Here is an 18364-nt window from a genome sequence, read left to right on the forward strand (position 1 = left end):
CAGGGCCGGCCTTCTCACCCTCGCTTAGCGGGGCTTCCAGAACAGGCCCAAGCCCTGCCCTCTGGCTCGCAACTCATACTTACCTGGCAGGGGAGCATCTGTGATCAGCAAGGCAGAGCTCCCAGGGTGAGGCTCATCCATTGCACATCGGATTTGCTGACCCCTGCGATGTCCCCAAATGCGGGATTCTCGACTGTATTATTTCTGGTAGTGGGGGACTGCGTTCGCGCTTTCCCCTGATTTATTGGTGAAAGAAAGAAAGAGTTTAGTGTGCGAGTCAGGTTGTTTGCACACAGGGCCCAAGCTCGTGCAGCAGAGTTTATTTTGCTGCAGTCAAGAGGGCCAGCCCTGGGCCGTTCAGGGGTCCACAGGCCTGATGGATTGGTGAAATAAAAAAATGTGAAAGTCATGTGTGTCATGTGTAGGTTGGGCCCCTGAATGTTGCTGCGGTCAAGAGGGCCAGCATTCACTGGAGGGGTGAAGTGCACAGGTGCCTAACCCCAGACTTGTGCGCCCCATGATATCAGGTGCCCCGGTAGTTCTTGAAGCCAGCCTGCCCTGCCCGGGCTCTGCTTTCGCGCCCAGGCCCTCCAACCTAAGGAAGGCCCAGCCAGCTCCTGGGGTTTTGGGGGCAGGGGTGAAACTGGCTCCCGGCCGCCGCTGCCGCCCGCCCCGTCCGAGCACCGATCGGGCACGATCGGGCCTTGCCGTGTCCTGGCGGGGGGCACCCCACCCGAGACGCTCTTGTTAAGCGGGGTGACCTGTCGGCTCAGGAGGGCCATGGACCCGCCTGGGGCCGACGGGCCAGTGGGCCCACTGCGCCAGGCCTGCTCGCTTTCCGACTGGGCCTGCTGGCTGGCAGCCAGGTCCGAATTTATGCAAATCTCAGGCCGAGCAGGGCCTGGTGGGAGACATGAACTGTGCCACAATGTGCCTCTTCTGCTGGGCTCTGCCTGCCGGAGCTTCCCCCTGCACGTGGGACAGGCAGCTCCGCAGACGCTCAGGGCTTCCGGGAGGGCTGGGGCTGGGTCAGGGCCGGCCTTCTCACCCTCGCTTAGCGGGGCTTCCAGAACAGGCCCAAGCCCTGCCCTCTGGCTCGCAACTCATACTTACCTGGCAGGGGAGCATCTGTGATCAGCAAGGCAGAGCTCCCAGGGTGAGACTCCTCCATTGCACATCGGATTTGCTGACCCCTGCGATGTCCCCAAATGCGGGATTCTCGACTGCATTATTTCTGGTAGTGGGGGACTGCGTTCGCGCTTTCCCCTGATTTATTGGTGAAAGAAAGAAAGAGTTTAGTGTGCGAGTCAGGTTGTTTGCACACAGGGCCCAAGCTCGTGCAGCAGAGTTTATTTTGCTGCAGTCAAGAGGGCCAGCCCTGGGCCGTTCAGGGGTCCACAGGCCTGATGGATTGGTGAAATAAAAAAATGTGAAAGTCATGTGTGTCATGTGTAGGTTGGGCCCCTGAATGTTGCTGCGGTCAAGAGGGCCAGCATTCACTGGAGGGGTGAAGTGCACAGGTGCCTAACCCCAGACTTGTGCGCCCCATGATATCAGGTGCCCCGGTAGTTCTTGAAGCCAGCCTGCCCTGCCCGGGCTCTGCTTTCGCGCCCAGGCCCTCCAACCTAAGGAAGGCCCAGCCAGCTCCTGGGGTTTTGGGGGCAGGGGTGAGACTGGCTCCCGGCCGCCGCTGCCGCCCGCCCCGTCCGAGCACCGATCGGGCACGATCGGGCCTTGCCTTCACGGCCTTGCCGTGTCCTGGCGGGGGGCACCCCACCCGAGACGCTCTTGTTAAGCGGGGTGACCTGTCGGCTCAGGAGGGCCATGGACCCGCCTGGGGCCGACGGGCCAGTGGGCCCACTGCGCCAGGCCTGCTCGCTTTCCGACTGGGCCTGCTGGCTGGCAGCCAGGTCCGAATTTATGCAAATCTCAGGCCGAGCAGGGCCTGGTGGGAGACATGAACTGTGCCACAATGTGCCTCTTCTGCTGGGCTCTGCCTGCCGGAGCTTCCCCCTGCACGTGGGACAGGCAGCTCCGCAGACGCTCAGGGCTTCCGGGAGGGCTGGGGCTGGGTCAGGGCCGGCCTTCTCACCCTCGCTTAGCGGGGCTTCCAGAACAGGCCCAAGCCCTGCCCTCTGGCTCGCAACTCATACTTACCTGGCAGGGGAGCATCTGTGATCAGCAAGGCAGAGCTCCCAGGGTGAGGCTCATCCATTGCACATCGGATTTGCTGACCCCTGCGATGTCCCCAAATGCGGGATTCTCGACTGCATTATTTCTGGTAGTGGGGGACTGCGTTCGCGCTTTCCCCTGATTTATTGGTGAAAGAAAGAAAGAGTTTAGTGTGCAGAGTCAGGTTGTTTGCACACAGGGCCCAAGCTCGTGCAGCAGAGTTTATTTTGCTGCAGTCAAGAGGGCCAGCCCTGGGCCGTTCAGGGGTCCACAGGCCTGATGGATTGGTGAAATAAAAAAATGTGAAAGTCATGTGTGTCATGTGTAGGTTGGGCCCCTGAATGTTGCTGCGGTCAAGAGGGCCAGCATTCACTGGAGGGGTGAAGTGCACAGGTGCCTAACCCCAGACTTGTGCGCCCCATGATATCAGGTGCCCCGGTAGTTCTTGAAGCCAGCCTGCCCTGCCCGGGCTCTGCTTTCGCGCCCAGGCCCTCCAACCTAAGGAAGGCCCAGCCAGCTCCTGGGGTTTTGGGGGCAGGGGTGAAACTGGCTCCCGGCCGCCGCTGCCGCCCGCCCCGTCCGAGCACCGATCGGGCACGATCGGGCCTTGCCGTGTCCTGGCGGGGGGCACCCCACCCGAGACGCTCTTGTTAAGCGGGGTGACCTGTCGGCTCAGGAGGGCCATGGACCCGCCTGGGGCCGACGGGCCAGTGGGCCCACTGCGCCAGGCCTGCTCGCTTTCCGACTGGGCCTGCTGGCTGGCAGCCAGGTCCGAATTTATGCAAATCTCAGGCCGAGCAGGGCCTGGTGGGAGACATGAACTGTGCCACAATGTGCCTCTTCTGCTGGGCTCTGCCTGCCGGAGCTTCCCCCTGCACGTGGGACAGGCAGCTCCGCAGACGCTCAGGGCTTCCGGGAGGGCTGGGGCTGGGTCAGGGCCGGCCTTCTCACCCTCGCTTAGCGGGGCTTCCAGAACAGGCCCAAGCCCTGCCCTCTGGCTCGCAACTCATACTTACCTGGCAGGGGAGCATCTGTGATCAGCAAGGCAGAGCTCCCAGGGTGAGGCTCATCCATTGCACATCGGATTTGCTGACCCCTGCGATGTCCCCAAATGCGGGATTCTCGACTGTATTATTTCTGGTAGTGGGGGACTGCGTTCGCGCTTTCCCCTGATTTATTGGTGAAAGAAAGAAAGAGTTTAGTGTGCGAGTCAGGTTGTTTGCACACAGGGCCCAAGCTCGTGCAGCAGAGTTTATTTTGCTGCAGTCAAGAGGGCCAGCCCTGGGCCGTTCAGGGGTCCACAGGCCTGATGGATTGGTGAAATAAAAAAATGTGAAAGTCATGTGTGTCATGTGTAGGTTGGGCCCCTGAATGTTGCTGCGGTCAAGAGGGCCAGCATTCACTGGAGGGGTGAAGTGCACAGGTGCCTAACCCCAGACTTGTGCGCCCCATGATATCAGGTGCCCCGGTAGTTCTTGAAGCCAGCCTGCCCTGCCCGGGCTCTGCTTTCGCGCCCAGGCCCTCCAACCTAAGGAAGGCCCAGCCAGCTCCTGGGGTTTTGGGGGCAGGGGTGAGACTGGCTCCCGGCCGCCGCTGCCGCCCGCCCCGTCCGAGCACCGGATCGGGCACGATCGGGCCTTGCCTTCACGGCCTTGCCGTGTCCTGGCGGGGGGCACCCCACCCGAGACGCTCTTGTTAAGCGGGGTGACCTGTCGGCTCAGGAGGGCCATGGACCCGCCTGGGGCCGACGGGCCAGTGGGCCCACTGCGCCAGGCCTGCTCGCTTTCCGACTGGGCCTGCTGGCTGGCAGCCAGGTCCGAATTTATGCAAATCTCAGGCCGAGCAGGGCCTGGTGGGAGACATGAACTGTGCCACAATGTGCCTCTTCTGCTGGGCTCTGCCTGCCGGAGCTTCCCCCTGCACGTGGGACAGGCAGCTCCGCAGACGCTCAGGGCTTCCGGGAGGGCTGGGGCTGGGTCAGGGCCGGCCTTCTCACCCTCGCTTAGCGGGGCTTCCAGAACAGGCCCAAGCCCTGCCCTCTGGCTCGCAACTCATACTTACCTGGCAGGGGAGCATCTGTGATCAGCAAGGCAGAGCTCCCAGGGTGAGGCTCATCCATTGCACATCGGATTTGCTGACCCCTGCGATGTCCCCAAATGCGGGATTCTCGACTGCATTATTTCTGGTAGTGGGGGACTGCGTTCGCGCTTTCCCCTGATTTATTGGTGAAAGAAAGAAAGAGTTTAGTGTGCAGAGTCAGGTTGTTTGCACACAGGGCCCAAGCTCGTGCAGCAGAGTTTATTTTGCTGCAGTCAAGAGGGCCAGCCCTGGGCCGTTCAGGGGTCCACAGGCCTGATGGATTGGTGAAATAAAAAAATGTGAAAGTCATGTGTGTCATGTGTAGGTTGGGCCCCTGAATGTTGCTGCGGTCAAGAGGGCCAGCATTCACTGGAGGGGTGAAGTGCACAGGTGCCTAACCCCAGACTTGTGCGCCCCATGATATCAGGTGCCCCGGTAGTTCTTGAAGCCAGCCTGCCCTGCCCGGGCTCTGCTTTCGCGCCCAGGCCCTCCAACCTAAGGAAGGCCCAGCCAGCTCCTGGGGTTTTGGGGGCAGGGGTGAAACTGGCTCCCGGCCGCCGCTGCCGCCCGCCCCGTCCGAGCACCGATCGGGCACGATCGGGCCTTGCCGTGTCCTGGCGGGGGGCACCCCACCCGAGACGCTCTTGTTAAGCGGGGTGACCTGTCGGCTCAGGAGGGCCATGGACCCGCCTGGGGCCGACGGGCCAGTGGGCCCACTGCGCCAGGCCTGCTCGCTTTCCGACTGGGCCTGCTGGCTGGCAGCCAGGTCCGAATTTATGCAAATCTCAGGCCGAGCAGGGCCTGGTGGGAGACATGAACTGTGCCACAATGTGCCTCTTCTGCTGGGCTCTGCCTGCCGGAGCTTCCCCCTGCACGTGGGACAGGCAGCTCCGCAGACGCTCAGGGCTTCCGGGAGGGCTGGGGCTGGGTCAGGGCCGGCCTTCTCACCCTCGCTTAGCGGGGCTTCCAGAACAGGCCCAAGCCCTGCCCTCTGGCTCGCAACTCATACTTACCTGGCAGGGGAGCATCTGTGATCAGCAAGGCAGAGCTCCCAGGGTGAGGCTCATCCATTGCACATCGGATTTGCTGACCCCTGCGATGTCCCCAAATGCGGGATTCTCGACTGTATTATTTCTGGTAGTGGGGGACTGCGTTCGCGCTTTCCCCTGATTTATTGGTGAAAGAAAGAAAGAGTTTAGTGTGCGAGTCAGGTTGTTTGCACACAGGGCCCAAGCTCGTGCAGCAGAGTTTATTTTGCTGCAGTCAAGAGGGCCAGCCCTGGGCCGTTCAGGGGTCCACAGGCCTGATGGATTGGTGAAATAAAAAAATGTGAAAGTCATGTGTGTCATGTGTAGGTTGGGCCCCTGAATGTTGCTGCGGTCAAGAGGGCCAGCATTCACTGGAGGGGTGAAGTGCACAGGTGCCTAACCCCAGACTTGTGCGCCCCATGATATCAGGTGCCCCGGTAGTTCTTGAAGCCAGCCTGCCCTGCCCGGGCTCTGCTTTCGCGCCCAGGCCCTCCAACCTAAGGAAGGCCCAGCCAGCTCCTGGGGTTTTGGGGGCAGGGGTGAAACTGGCTCCCGGCCGCCGCTGCCGCCCGCCCCGTCCGAGCACCGATCGGGCACGATCGGGCCTTGCCGTGTCCTGGCGGGGGGCACCCCACCCGAGACGCTCTTGTTAAGCGGGGTGACCTGTCGGCTCAGGAGGGCCATGGACCCGCCTGGGGCCGACGGGCCAGTGGGCCCACTGCGCCAGGCCTGCTCGCTTTCCGACTGGGCCTGCTGGCTGGCAGCCAGGTCCGAATTTATGCAAATCTCAGGCCGAGCAGGGCCTGGTGGGAGACATGAACTGTGCCACAATGTGCCTCTTCTGCTGGGCTCTGCCTGCCGGAGCTTCCCCCTGCACGTGGGACAGGCAGCTCCGCAGACGCTCAGGGCTTCCGGGAGGGCTGGGGCTGGGTCAGGGCCGGCCTTCTCACCCTCGCTTAGCGGGGCTTCCAGAACAGGCCCAAGCCCTGCCCTCTGGCTCGCAACTCATACTTACCTGGCAGGGGAGCATCTGTGATCAGCAAGGCAGAGCTCCCAGGGTGAGGCTCATCCATTGCACATCGGATTTGCTGACCCCTGCGATGTCCCCAAATGCGGGATTCTCGACTGCATTATTTCTGGTAGTGGGGGACTGCGTTCGCGCTTTCCCCTGATTTATTGGTGAAAGAAAGAAAGAGTTTAGTGTGCAGAGTCAGGTTGTTTGCACACAGGGCCCAAGCTCGTGCAGCAGAGTTTATTTTGCTGCAGTCAAGAGGGCCAGCCCTGGGCCGTTCAGGGGTCCACAGGCCTGATGGATTGGTGAAATAAAAAAATGTGAAAGTCATGTGTGTCATGTGTAGGTTGGGCCCCTGAATGTTGCTGCGGTCAAGAGGGCCAGCATTCACTGGAGGGGTGAAGTGCACAGGTGCCTAACCCCAGACTTGTGCGCCCCATGATATCAGGTGCCCCGGTAGTTCTTGAAGCCAGCCTGCCCTGCCCGGGCTCTGCTTTCGCGCCCAGGCCCTCCAACCTAAGGAAGGCCCAGCCAGCTCCTGGGGTTTTGGGGGCAGGGGTGAAACTGGCTCCCGGCCGCCGCTGCCGCCCGCCCCGTCCGAGCACCGATCGGGCACGATCGGGCCTTGCCGTGTCCTGGCGGGGGGCACCCCACCCGAGACGCTCTTGTTAAGCGGGGTGACCTGTCGGCTCAGGAGGGCCATGGACCCGCCTGGGGCCGACGGGCCAGTGGGCCCACTGCGCCAGGCCTGCTCGCTTTCCGACTGGGCCTGCTGGCTGGCAGCCAGGTCCGAATTTATGCAAATCTCAGGCCGAGCAGGGCCTGGTGGGAGACATGAACTGTGCCACAATGTGCCTCTTCTGCTGGGCTCTGCCTGCCGGAGCTTCCCCCTGCACGTGGGACAGGCAGCTCCGCAGACGCTCAGGGCTTCCGGGAGGGCTGGGGCTGGGTCAGGGCCGGCCTTCTCACCCTCGCTTAGCGGGGCTTCCAGAACAGGCCCAAGCCCTGCCCTCTGGCTCGCAACTCATACTTACCTGGCAGGGGAGCATCTGTGATCAGCAAGGCAGAGCTCCCAGGGTGAGGCTCATCCATTGCACATCGGATTTGCTGACCCCTGCGATGTCCCCAAATGCGGGATTCTCGACTGTATTATTTCTGGTAGTGGGGGACTGCGTTCGCGCTTTCCCCTGATTTATTGGTGAAAGAAAGAAAGAGTTTAGTGTGCGAGTCAGGTTGTTTGCACACAGGGCCCAAGCTCGTGCAGCAGAGTTTATTTTGCTGCAGTCAAGAGGGCCAGCCCTGGGCCGTTCAGGGGTCCACAGGCCTGATGGATTGGTGAAATAAAAAAATGTGAAAGTCATGTGTGTCATGTGTAGGTTGGGCCCCTGAATGTTGCTGCGGTCAAGAGGGCCAGCATTCACTGGAGGGGTGAAGTGCACAGGTGCCTAACCCCAGACTTGTGCGCCCCATGATATCAGGTGCCCCGGTAGTTCTTGAAGCCAGCCTGCCCTGCCCGGGCTCTGCTTTCGCGCCCAGGCCCTCCAACCTAAGGAAGGCCCAGCCAGCTCCTGGGGTTTTGGGGGCAGGGGTGAAACTGGCTCCCGGCCGCCGCTGCCGCCCGCCCCGTCCGAGCACCGATCGGGCACGATCGGGCCTTGCCGTGTCCTGGCGGGGGGCACCCCACCCGAGACGCTCTTGTTAAGCGGGGTGACCTGTCGGCTCAGGAGGGCCATGGACCCGCCTGGGGCCGACGGGCCAGTGGGCCCACTGCGCCAGGCCTGCTCGCTTTCCGACTGGGCCTGCTGGCTGGCAGCCAGGTCCGAATTTATGCAAATCTCAGGCCGAGCAGGGCCTGGTGGGAGACATGAACTGTGCCACAATGTGCCTCTTCTGCTGGGCTCTGCCTGCCGGAGCTTCCCCCTGCACGTGGGACAGGCAGCTCCGCAGACGCTCAGGGCTTCCGGGAGGGCTGGGGCTGGGTCAGGGCCGGCCTTCTCACCCTCGCTTAGCGGGGCTTCCAGAACAGGCCCAAGCCCTGCCCTCTGGCTCGCAACTCATACTTACCTGGCAGGGGAGCATCTGTGATCAGCAAGGCAGAGCTCCCAGGGTGAGACTCCTCCATTGCACATCGGATTTGCTGACCCCTGCGATGTCCCCAAATGCGGGATTCTCGACTGCATTATTTCTGGTAGTGGGGGACTGCGTTCGCGCTTTCCCCTGATTTATTGGTGAAAGAAACAAAGAGTTTAGTGTGCGAGTCAGGTTGTTTGCACACAGGGCCCAAGCTCGTGCAGCAGAGTTTATTTTGCTGCAGTCAAGAGGGCCAGCCCTGGGCCGTTCAGGGGTCCACAGGCCTGATGGATTGGTGAAATAAAAAAATGTGAAAGTCATGTGTGTCATGTGTAGGTTGGGCCCCTGAATGTTGCTGCGGTCAAGAGGGCCAGCATTCACTGGAGGGGTGAAGTGCACAGGTGCCTAACCCCAGACTTGTGCGCCCCATGATATCAGGTGCCCCGGTAGTTCTTGAAGCCAGCCTGCCCTGCCCGGGCTCTGCTTTCGCGCCCAGGCCCTCCAACCTAAGGAAGGCCCAGCCAGCTCCTGGGGTTTTGGGGGCAGGGGTGAGACTGGCTCCCGGCCGCCGCTGCCGCCCGCCCCGTCCGAGCACCGGATCGGGCACGATCGGGCCTTGCCTTCACGGCCTTGCCGTGTCCTGGCGGGGGGCACCCCACCCGAGACGCTCTTGTTAAGCGGGGTGACCTGTCGGCTCAGGAGGGCCATGGACCCGCCTGGGGCCGACGGGCCAGTGGGCCCACTGCGCCAGGCCTGCTCGCTTTCCGACTGGGCCTGCTGGCTGGCAGCCAGGTCCGAATTTATGCAAATCTCAGGCCGAGCAGGGCCTGGTGGGAGACATGAACTGTGCCACAATGTGCCTCTTCTGCTGGGCTCTGCCTGCCGGAGCTTCCCCCTGCACGTGGGACAGGCAGCTCCGCAGACGCTCAGGGCTTCCGGGAGGGCTGGGGCTGGGTCAGGGCCGGCCTTCTCACCCTCGCTTAGCGGGGCTTCCAGAACAGGCCCAAGCCCTGCCCTCTGGCTCGCAACTCATACTTACCTGGCAGGGGAGCATCTGTGATCAGCAAGGCAGAGCTCCCAGGGTGAGGCTCATCCATTGCACATCGGATTTGCTGACCCCTGCGATGTCCCCAAATGCGGGATTCTCGACTGCATTATTTCTGGTAGTGGGGGACTGCGTTCGCGCTTTCCCCTGATTTATTGGTGAAAGAAAGAAAGAGTTTAGTGTGCGAGTCAGGTTGTTTGCACACAGGGCCCAAGCTCGTGCAGCAGAGTTTATTTTGCTGCAGTCAAGAGGGCCAGCCCTGGGCCGTTCAGGGGTCCACAGGCCTGATGGATTGGTGAAATAAAAAAATGTGAAAGTCATGTGTGTCATGTGTAGGTTGGGCCCCTGAATGTTGCTGCGGTCAAGAGGGCCAGCATTCACTGGAGGGGTGAAGTGCACAGGTGCCTAACCCCAGACTTGTGCGCCCCATGATATCAGGTGCCCCGGTAGTTCTTGAAGCCAGCCTGCCCTGCCCGGGCTCTGCTTTCGCGCCCAGGCCCTCCAACCTAAGGAAGGCCCAGCCAGCTCCTGGGGTTTTGGGGGCAGGGGTGAAACTGGCTCCCGGCCGCCGCTGCCGCCCGCCCCGTCCGAGCACCGATCGGGCACGATCGGGCCTTGCCGTGTCCTGGCGGGGGGCACCCCACCCGAGACGCTCTTGTTAAGCGGGGTGACCTGTCGGCTCAGGAGGGCCATGGACCCGCCTGGGGCCGACGGGCCAGTGGGCCCACTGCGCCAGGCCTGCTCGCTTTCCGACTGGGCCTGCTGGCTGGCAGCCAGGTCCGAATTTATGCAAATCTCAGGCCGAGCAGGGCCTGGTGGGAGACATGAACTGTGCCACAATGTGCCTCTTCTGCTGGGCTCTGCCTGCCGGAGCTTCCCCCTGCACGTGGGACAGGCAGCTCCGCAGACGCTCAGGGCTTCCGGGAGGGCTGGGGCTGGGTCAGGGCCGGCCTTCTCACCCTCGCTTAGCGGGGCTTCCAGAACAGGCCCAAGCCCTGCCCTCTGGCTCGCAACTCATACTTACCTGGCAGGGGAGCATCTGTGATCAGCAAGGCAGAGCTCCCAGGGTGAGGCTCATCCATTGCACATCGGATTTGCTGACCCCTGCGATGTCCCCAAATGCGGGATTCTCGACTGCATTATTTCTGGTAGTGGGGGACTGCGTTCGCGCTTTCCCCTGATTTATTGGTGAAAGAAAGAAAGAGTTTAGTGTGCGAGTCAGGTTGTTTGCTCACAGGGCCCAAGCTCGTGCAGCAGAGTTTATTTTGCTGCAGTCAAGAGGGCCAGCCCTGGGCCGTTCAGGGGTCCACAGGCCTGATGGATTGGTGAAATAAAAAAATGTGAAAGTCATGTGTGTCATGTGTAGGTTGGGCCCCTGAATGTTGCTGCGGTCAAGAGGGCCAGCATTCACTGGAGGGGTGAAGTGCACAGGTGCCTAACCCCAGACTTGTGCGCCCCATGATATCAGGTGCCCCGGTAGTTCTTGAAGCCAGCCTGCCCTGCCCGGGCTCTGCTTTCGCGCCCAGGCCCTCCAACCTAAGGAAGGCCCGGCCAGCTCCTGGGGTTTTGGGGGCAGGGGTGAGACTGGCTCCCGGCCGCCGCTGCCGCCCGCCCCGTCCGAGCACCGATCGGGCCTTGCCTTCACGGCCTTGCCGTGTCCTGGCGGGGGGCACCCCACCCGAGACGCTCTTGTTAAGCGGGGTGACCTGTCGGCTCAGGAGGGCCATGGACCCGCCTGGGGCCGACGGGCCAGTGGGCCCACTGCGCCAGGCCTGCTCGCTTTCCGACTGGGCCTGCTGGCTGGCAGCCAGGTCCGAATTTATGCAAATCTCAGGCCGAGCAGGGCCTGGTGGGAGACATGAACTGTGCCACAATGTGCCTCTTCTGCTGGGCTCTGCCTGCCGGAGCTTCCCCCTGCACGTGGGACAGGCAGCTCCGCAGACGCTCAGGGCTTCCGGGAGGGCTGGGGCTGGGTCAGGGCCGGCCTTCTCACCCTCGCTTAGCGGGGCTTCCAGAACAGGCCCAAGCCCTGCCCTCTGGCTCGCAACTCATACTTACCTGGCAGGGGAGCATCTGTGATCAGCAAGGCAGAGCTCCCAGGGTGAGACTCCTCCATTGCACATCGGATTTGCTGACCCCTGCGATGTCCCCAAATGCGGGATTCTCGACTGCATTATTTCTGGTAGTGGGGGACTGCGTTCGCGCTTTCCCCTGATTTATTGGTGAAAGAAAGAAAGAGTTTAGTGTGCGAGTCAGGTTGTTTGCACACAGGGCCCAAGCTCGTGCAGCAGAGTTTATTTTGCTGCAGTCAAGAGGGCCAGCCCTGGGCCGTTCAGGGGTCCACAGGCCTGATGGATTGGTGAAATAAAAAAATGTGAAAGTCATGTGTGTCATGTGTAGGTTGGGCCCCTGAATGTTGCTGCGGTCAAGAGGGCCAGCATTCACTGGAGGGGTGAAGTGCACAGGTGCCTAACCCCAGACTTGTGCGCCCCATGATATCAGGTGCCCCGGTAGTTCTTGAAGCCAGCCTGCCCTGCCCGGGCTCTGCTTTCGCGCCCAGGCCCTCCAACCTAAGGAAGGCCCAGCCAGCTCCTGGGGTTTTGGGGGCAGGGGTGAGACTGGCTCCCGGCCGCCGCTGCCGCCCGCCCCGTCCGAGCACCGATCGGGCCTTGCCTTCACGGCCTTGCCGTGTCCTGGCGGGGGGCACCCCACCCGAGACGCTCTTGTTAAGCGGGGTGACCTGTCGGCTCAGGAGGGCCATGGACCCGCCTGGGGCCGACGGGCCAGTGGGCCCACTGCGCCAGGCCTGCTCGCTTTCCGACTGGGCCTGCTGGCTGGCAGCCAGGTCCGAATTTATGCAAATCTCAGGCCGAGCAGGGCCTGGTGGGAGACATGAACTGTGCCACAATGTGCCTCTTCTGCTGGGCTCTGCCTGCCGGAGCTTCCCCCTGCACGTGGGACAGGCAGCTCCGCAGACGCTCAGGGCTTCCGGGAGGGCTGGGGCTGGGTCAGGGCCGGCCTTCTCACCCTCGCTTAGCGGGGCTTCCAGAACAGGCCCAAGCCCTGCCCTCTGGCTCGCAACTCATACTTACCTGGCAGGGGAGCATCTGTGATCAGCAAGGCAGAGCTCCCAGGGTGAGGCTCATCCATTGCACATCGGATTTGCTGACCCCTGCGATGTCCCCAAATGCGGGATTCTCGACTGCATTATTTCTGGTAGTGGGGGACTGCGTTCGCGCTTTCCCCTGATTTATTGGTGAAAGAAAGAAAGAGTTTAGTGTGCGAGTCAGGTTGTTTGCACACAGGGCCCAAGCTCGTGCAGCAGAGTTTATTTTGCTGCAGTCAAGAGGGCCAGCCCTGGGCCGTTCAGGGGTCCACAGGCCTGATGGATTGGTGAAATAAAAAAATGTGAAAGTCATGTGTGTCATGTGTAGGTTGGGCCCCTGAATGTTGCTGCGGTCAAGAGGGCCAGCATTCACTGGAGGGGTGAAGTGCACAGGTGCCTAACCCCAGACTTGTGCGCCCCATGATATCAGGTGCCCCGGTAGTTCTTGAAGCCAGCCTGCCCTGCCCGGGCTCTGCTTTCGCGCCCAGGCCCTCCAACCTAAGGAAGGCCCAGCCAGCTCCTGGGGTTTTGGGGGCAGGGGTGAAACTGGCTCCCGGCCGCCGCTGCCGCCCGCCCCGTCCGAGCACCGATCGGGCACGATCGGGCCTTGCCGTGTCCTGGCGGGGGGCACCCCACCCGAGACGCTCTTGTTAAGCGGGGTGACCTGTCGGCTCAGGAGGGCCATGGACCCGCCTGGGGCCGACGGGCCAGTGGGCCCACTGCGCCAGGCCTGCTCGCTTTCCGACTGGGCCTGCTGGCTGGCAGCCAGGTCCGAATTTATGCAAATCTCAGGCCGAGCAGGGCCTGGTGGGAGACATGAACTGTGCCACAATGTGCCTCTTCTGCTGGGCTCTGCCTGCCGGAGCTTCCCCCTGCACGTGGGACAGGCAGCTCCGCAGACGCTCAGGGCTTCCGGGAGGGCTGGGGCTGGGTCAGGGCCGGCCTTCTCACCCTCGCTTAGCGGGGCTTCCAGAACAGGCCCAAGCCCTGCCCTCTGGCTCGCAACTCATACTTACCTGGCAGGGGAGCATCTGTGATCAGCAAGGCAGAGCTCCCAGGGTGAGGCTCATCCATTGCACATCGGATTTGCTGACCCCTGCGATGTCCCCAAATGCGGGATTCTCGACTGCATTATTTCTGGTAGTGGGGGACTGCGTTCGCGCTTTCCCCTGATTTATTGGTGAAAGAAAGAAAGAGTTTAGTGTGCGAGTCAGGTTGTTTGCACACAGGGCCCAAGCTCGTGCAGCAGAGTTTATTTTGCTGCAGTCAAGAGGGCCAGCCCTGGGCCGTTCAGGGGTCCACAGGCCTGATGGATTGGTGAAATAAAAAAATGTGAAAGTCATGTGTGTCATGTGTAGGTTGGGCCCCTGAATGTTGCTGCGGTCAAGAGGGCCAGCATTCACTGGAGGGGTGAAGTGCACAGGTGCCTAACCCCAGACTTGTGCGCCCCATGATATCAGGTGCCCCGGTAGTTCTTGAAGCCAGCCTGCCCTGCCCGGGCTCTGCTTTCGCGCCCAGGCCCTCCAACCTAAGGAAGGCCCAGCCAGCTCCTGGGGTTTTGGGGGCAGGGGTGAAACTGGCTCCCGGCCGCCGCTGCCGCCCGCCCCGTCCGAGCACCGATCGGGCACGATCGGGCCTTGCCGTGTCCTGGCGGGGGGCACCCCACCCGAGACGCTCTTGTTAAGCGGGGTGACCTGTCGGCTCAGGAGGGCCATGGACCCGCCTGGGGCCGACGGGCCAGTGGGCCCACTGCGCCAGGCCTGCTCGCTTTCCGACTGGGCCTGCTGGCTGGCAGCCAGGTCCGAATTTATGCAAATCTCAGGCCGAGCAGGGCCTGGTGGGAGACATGAACTGTGCCACAATGTGCCTCTTCTGCTGGGCTCTGCCTGCCGGAGCTTCCCCCTGCACGTGGGACAGGCAGCTCCGCAGACGCTCAGGGCTTCCGGGAGGGCTGGGGCTGGGTCAGGGCCGGCCTTCTCACCCTCGCTTAGCGGGGCTTCCAGAACAGGCCCAAGCCCTGCCCTCTGGCTCGCAACTCATACTTACCTGGCAGGGGAGCATCTGTGATCAGCAAGGCAGAGCTCCCAGGGTGAGGCTCATCCATTGCACATCGGATTTGCTGACCCCTGCGATGTCCCCAAATGCGGGATTCTCGACTGCATTATTTCTGGTAGTGGGGGACTGCGTTCGCGCTTTCCCCTGATTTATTGGTGAAAGAAAGAAAGAGTTTAGTGTGCGAGTCAGGTTGTTTGCTCACAGGGCCCAAGCTCGTGCAGCAGAGTTTATTTTGCTGCAGTCAAGAGGGCCAGCCCTGGGCCGTTCAGGGGTCCACAGGCCTGATGGATTGGTGAAATAAAAAAATGTGAAAGTCATGTGTGTCATGTGTAGGTTGGGCCCCTGAATGTTGCTGCGGTCAAGAGGGCCAGCATTCACTGGAGGGGTGAAGTGCACAGGTGCCTAACCCCAGACTTGTGCGCCCCATGATATCAGGTGCCCCGGTAGTTCTTGAAGCCAGCCTGCCCTGCCCGGGCTCTGCTTTCGCGCCCAGGCCCTCCAACCTAAGGAAGGCCCGGCCAGCTCCTGGGGTTTTGGGGGCAGGGGTGAGACTGGCTCCCGGCCGCCGCTGCCGCCCGCCCCGTCCGAGCACCGATCGGGCCTTGCCTTCACGGCCTTGCCGTGTCCTGGCGGGGGGCACCCCACCCGAGACGCTCTTGTTAAGCGGGGTGACCTGTCGGCTCAGGAGGGCCATGGACCCGCCTGGGGCCGACGGGCCAGTGGGCCCACTGCGCCAGGCCTGCTCGCTTTCCGACTGGGCCTGCTGGCTGGCAGCCAGGTCCGAATTTATGCAAATCTCAGGCCGAGCAGGGCCTGGTGGGAGACATGAACTGTGCCACAATGTGCCTCTTCTGCTGGGCTCTGCCTGCCGGAGCTTCCCCCTGCACGTGGGACAGGCAGCTCCGCAGACGCTCAGGGCTTCCGGGAGGGCTGGGGCTGGGTCAGGGCCGGCCTTCTCACCCTCGCTTAGCGGGGCTTCCAGAACAGGCCCAAGCCCTGCCCTCTGGCTCGCAACTCATACTTACCTGGCAGGGGAGCATCTGTGATCAGCAAGGCAGAGCTCCCAGGGTGAGACTCCTCCATTGCACATCGGATTTGCTGACCCCTGCGATGTCCCCAAATGCGGGATTCTCGACTGCATTATTTCTGGTAGTGGGGGACTGCGTTCGCGCTTTCCCCTGATTTATTGGTGAAAGAAAGAAAGAGTTTAGTGTGCGAGTCAGGTTGTTTGCACACAGGGCCCAAGCTCGTGCAGCAGAGTTTATTTTGCTGCAGTCAAGAGGGCCAGCCCTGGGCCGTTCAGGGGTCCACAGGCCTGATGGATTGGTGAAATAAAAAAATGTGAAAGTCATGTGTGTCATGTGTAGGTTGGGCCCCTGAATGTTGCTGCGGTCAAGAGGGCCAGCATTCACTGGAGGGGTGAAGTGCACAGGTGCCTAACCCCAGACTTGTGCGCCCCATGATATCAGGTGCCCCGGTAGTTCTTGAAGCCAGCCTGCCCTGCCCGGGCTCTGCTTTCGCGCCCAGGCCCTCCAACCTAAGGAAGGCCCAGCCAGCTCCTGGGGTTTTGGGGGCAGGGGTGAGACTGGCTCCCGGCCGCCGCTGCCGCCCGCCCCGTCCGAGCACCGATCGGGCACGATCCGGTCTTGCCTTCACGGCCTTGCCGTGTCCTGGCGGGGGGCACCCCACCCGAGACGCTCTTGTTAAGCGGGGTGACCTGTCGGCTCAGGAGGGCCATGGACCCGCCTGGGGCCGACGGGCCAGTGGGCCCACTGCGCCAGGCCTGCTCGCTTTCCGACTGGGCCTGCTGGCTGGCAGCCAGGTCCGAATTTATGCAAATCTCAGGCCGAGCAGGGCCTGGTGGGAGACATGAACTGTGCCACAATGTGCCTCTTCTGCTGGGCTCTGCCTGCCGGAGCTTCCCCCTGCACGTGGGACAGGCAGCTCCGCAGACGCTCAGGGCTTCCGGGAGGGCTGGGGCTGGGTCAGGGCCGGCCTTCTCACCCTCGCTTAGCGGGGCTTCCAGAACAGGCCCAAGCCCTGCCCTCTGGCTCGCAACTCATACTTACCTGGCAGGGGAGCATCTGTGATCAGCAAGGCAGAGCTCCCAGGGTGAGGCTCATCCATTGCACATCGGATTTGCTGACCCCTGCGATGTCCCCAAATGCGGGATTCTCGACTGCATTATTTCTGGTAGTGGGGGACTGCGTTCGCGCTTTCCCCTGATTTATTGGTGAAAGAAAGAAAGAGTTTAGTGTGCGAGTCAGGTTGTTTGCACACAGGGCCCAAGCTCGTGCAGCAGAGTTTATTTTGCTGCAGTCAAGAGGGCCAGCCCTGGGCCGTTCAGGGGTCCACAGGCCTGATGGATTGGTGAAATAAAAAAATGTGAAAGTCATGTGTGTCATGTGTAGGTTGGGCCCCTGAATGTTGCTGCGGTCAAGAGGGCCAGCATTCACTGGAGGGGTGAAGTGCACAGGTGCCTAACCCCAGACTTGTGCGCCCCATGATATCAGGTGCCCCGGTAGTTCTTGAAGCCAGCCTGCCCTGCCCGGGCTCTGCTTTCGCGCCCAGGCCCTCCAACCTAAGGAAGGCCCAGCCAGCTCCTGGGGTTTTGGGGGCAGGGGTGAAACTGGCTCCCGGCCGCCGCTGCCGCCCGCCCCGTCCGAGCACCGATCGGGCACGATCGGGCCTTGCCGTGTCCTGGCGGGGGGCACCCCACCCGAGACGCTCTTGTTAAGCGGGGTGACCTGTCGGCTCAGGAGGGCCATGGACCCGCCTGGGGCCGACGGGCCAGTGGGCCCACTGCGCCAGGCCTGCTCGCTTTCCGACTGGGCCTGCTGGCTGGCAGCCAGGTCCGAATTTATGCAAATCTCAGGCCGAGCAGGGCCTGGTGGGAGACATGAACTGTGCCACAATGTGCCTCTTCTGCTGGGCTCTGCCTGCCGGAGCTTCCCCCTGCACGTGGGACAGGCAGCTCCGCAGACGCTCAGGGCTTCCGGGAGGGCTGGGGCTGGGTCAGGGCCGGCCTTCTCACCCTCGCTTAGCGGGGCTTCCAGAACAGGCCCAAGCCCTGCCCTCTGGCTCGCAACTCATACTTACCTGGCAGGGGAGCATCTGTGATCAGCAAGGCAGAGCTCCCAGGGTGAGGCTCATCCATTGCACATCGGATTTGCTGACCCCTGCGATGTCCCCAAATGCGGGATTCTCGACTGCATTATTTCTGGTAGTGGGGGACTGCGTTCGCGCTTTCCCCTGATTTATTGGTGAAAGAAAGAAAGAGTTTAGTGTGCGAGTCAGGTTGTTTGCTCACAGGGCCCAAGCTCGTGCAGCAGAGTTTATTTTGCTGCAGTCAAGAGGGCCAGCCCTGGGCCGTTCAGGGGTCCACAGGCCTGATGGATTGGTGAAATAAAAAAATGTGAAAGTCATGTGTGTCATGTGTAGGTTGGGCCCCTGAATGTTGCTGCGGTCAAGAGGGCCAGCATTCACTGGAGGGGTGAAGTGCACAGGTGCCTAACCCCAGACTTGTGCGCCCCATGATATCAGGTGCCCCGGTAGTTCTTGAAGCCAGCCTGCCCTGCCCGGGCTCTGCTTTCGCGCCCAGGCCCTCCAACCTAAGGAAGGCCCGGCCAGCTCCTGGGGTTTTGGGGGCAGGGGTGAGACTGGCTCCCGGCCGCCGCTGCCGCCCGCCCCGTCCGAGCACCGATCGGGCCTTGCCTTCACGGCCTTGCCGTGTCCTGGCGGGGGGCACCCCACCCGAGACGCTCTTGTTAAGCGGGGTGACCTGTCGGCTCAGGAGG

General features: G+C 62.1%; 18 non-coding genes across 18 annotated transcripts; all 18 read left to right on the top strand.

The window, feature by feature from the left end:
• Window positions 1–75: 75 nt before the first annotated feature.
• On the top strand, window positions 76–239 carry LOC138558359 (U1 spliceosomal RNA). Its single transcript, XR_011298510.1, has one exon. It is a non-coding gene; the product is annotated as a U1 spliceosomal RNA (small nuclear RNA).
• An 866-nt stretch (window positions 240–1105) lies between these two features.
• LOC138558572 (U1 spliceosomal RNA) lies at window positions 1106–1269 on the top strand. Its single transcript, XR_011298716.1, has one exon. It is a non-coding gene; the product is annotated as a U1 spliceosomal RNA (small nuclear RNA).
• An 880-nt stretch (window positions 1270–2149) lies between these two features.
• Window positions 2150–2313, top strand: LOC138558199 (U1 spliceosomal RNA). Its single transcript, XR_011298353.1, has one exon. It is a non-coding gene; the product is annotated as a U1 spliceosomal RNA (small nuclear RNA).
• Window positions 2314–3180: 867 nt separating this feature from the next.
• On the top strand, window positions 3181–3344 carry LOC138558360 (U1 spliceosomal RNA). The gene has a single exon (XR_011298511.1). It is a non-coding gene; the product is annotated as a U1 spliceosomal RNA (small nuclear RNA).
• An 881-nt stretch (window positions 3345–4225) lies between these two features.
• Window positions 4226–4389, top strand: LOC138558201 (U1 spliceosomal RNA). Its single transcript, XR_011298354.1, has one exon. It is a non-coding gene; the product is annotated as a U1 spliceosomal RNA (small nuclear RNA).
• Window positions 4390–5256: 867 nt separating this feature from the next.
• Window positions 5257–5420, top strand: LOC138558361 (U1 spliceosomal RNA). Its single transcript, XR_011298512.1, has one exon. It is a non-coding gene; the product is annotated as a U1 spliceosomal RNA (small nuclear RNA).
• Window positions 5421–6286: 866 nt separating this feature from the next.
• Window positions 6287–6450, top strand: LOC138558202 (U1 spliceosomal RNA). Its single transcript, XR_011298355.1, has one exon. It is a non-coding gene; the product is annotated as a U1 spliceosomal RNA (small nuclear RNA).
• An 867-nt stretch (window positions 6451–7317) lies between these two features.
• LOC138558362 (U1 spliceosomal RNA) lies at window positions 7318–7481 on the top strand. Its single transcript, XR_011298513.1, has one exon. It is a non-coding gene; the product is annotated as a U1 spliceosomal RNA (small nuclear RNA).
• Window positions 7482–8347: 866 nt separating this feature from the next.
• Window positions 8348–8511, top strand: LOC138558573 (U1 spliceosomal RNA). The gene has a single exon (XR_011298717.1). It is a non-coding gene; the product is annotated as a U1 spliceosomal RNA (small nuclear RNA).
• Window positions 8512–9392: 881 nt separating this feature from the next.
• On the top strand, window positions 9393–9556 carry LOC138558203 (U1 spliceosomal RNA). Its single transcript, XR_011298356.1, has one exon. It is a non-coding gene; the product is annotated as a U1 spliceosomal RNA (small nuclear RNA).
• An 866-nt stretch (window positions 9557–10422) lies between these two features.
• LOC138558204 (U1 spliceosomal RNA) lies at window positions 10423–10586 on the top strand. Its single transcript, XR_011298357.1, has one exon. It is a non-coding gene; the product is annotated as a U1 spliceosomal RNA (small nuclear RNA).
• An 870-nt stretch (window positions 10587–11456) lies between these two features.
• On the top strand, window positions 11457–11620 carry LOC138558574 (U1 spliceosomal RNA). The gene has a single exon (XR_011298718.1). It is a non-coding gene; the product is annotated as a U1 spliceosomal RNA (small nuclear RNA).
• An 870-nt stretch (window positions 11621–12490) lies between these two features.
• Window positions 12491–12654, top strand: LOC138558205 (U1 spliceosomal RNA). Its single transcript, XR_011298358.1, has one exon. It is a non-coding gene; the product is annotated as a U1 spliceosomal RNA (small nuclear RNA).
• An 866-nt stretch (window positions 12655–13520) lies between these two features.
• Window positions 13521–13684, top strand: LOC138558206 (U1 spliceosomal RNA). The gene has a single exon (XR_011298359.1). It is a non-coding gene; the product is annotated as a U1 spliceosomal RNA (small nuclear RNA).
• An 866-nt stretch (window positions 13685–14550) lies between these two features.
• On the top strand, window positions 14551–14714 carry LOC138558208 (U1 spliceosomal RNA). The gene has a single exon (XR_011298361.1). It is a non-coding gene; the product is annotated as a U1 spliceosomal RNA (small nuclear RNA).
• Window positions 14715–15584: 870 nt separating this feature from the next.
• Window positions 15585–15748, top strand: LOC138558575 (U1 spliceosomal RNA). The gene has a single exon (XR_011298719.1). It is a non-coding gene; the product is annotated as a U1 spliceosomal RNA (small nuclear RNA).
• Window positions 15749–16628: 880 nt separating this feature from the next.
• On the top strand, window positions 16629–16792 carry LOC138558209 (U1 spliceosomal RNA). Its single transcript, XR_011298362.1, has one exon. It is a non-coding gene; the product is annotated as a U1 spliceosomal RNA (small nuclear RNA).
• Window positions 16793–17658: 866 nt separating this feature from the next.
• LOC138558210 (U1 spliceosomal RNA) lies at window positions 17659–17822 on the top strand. Its single transcript, XR_011298363.1, has one exon. It is a non-coding gene; the product is annotated as a U1 spliceosomal RNA (small nuclear RNA).
• The last annotated feature ends 542 nt before the right edge of the window (window positions 17823–18364 follow it).

This window comes from Ambystoma mexicanum, unplaced genomic scaffold, assembly GCF_040938575.1.
Source record: "Ambystoma mexicanum isolate Mex_15411 unplaced genomic scaffold, UKY_AmexF1_1 Mex_scaf34, whole genome shotgun sequence".
In the NCBI taxonomy this organism is placed as follows: domain Eukaryota; kingdom Metazoa; phylum Chordata; class Amphibia; order Caudata; family Ambystomatidae; genus Ambystoma; species Ambystoma mexicanum.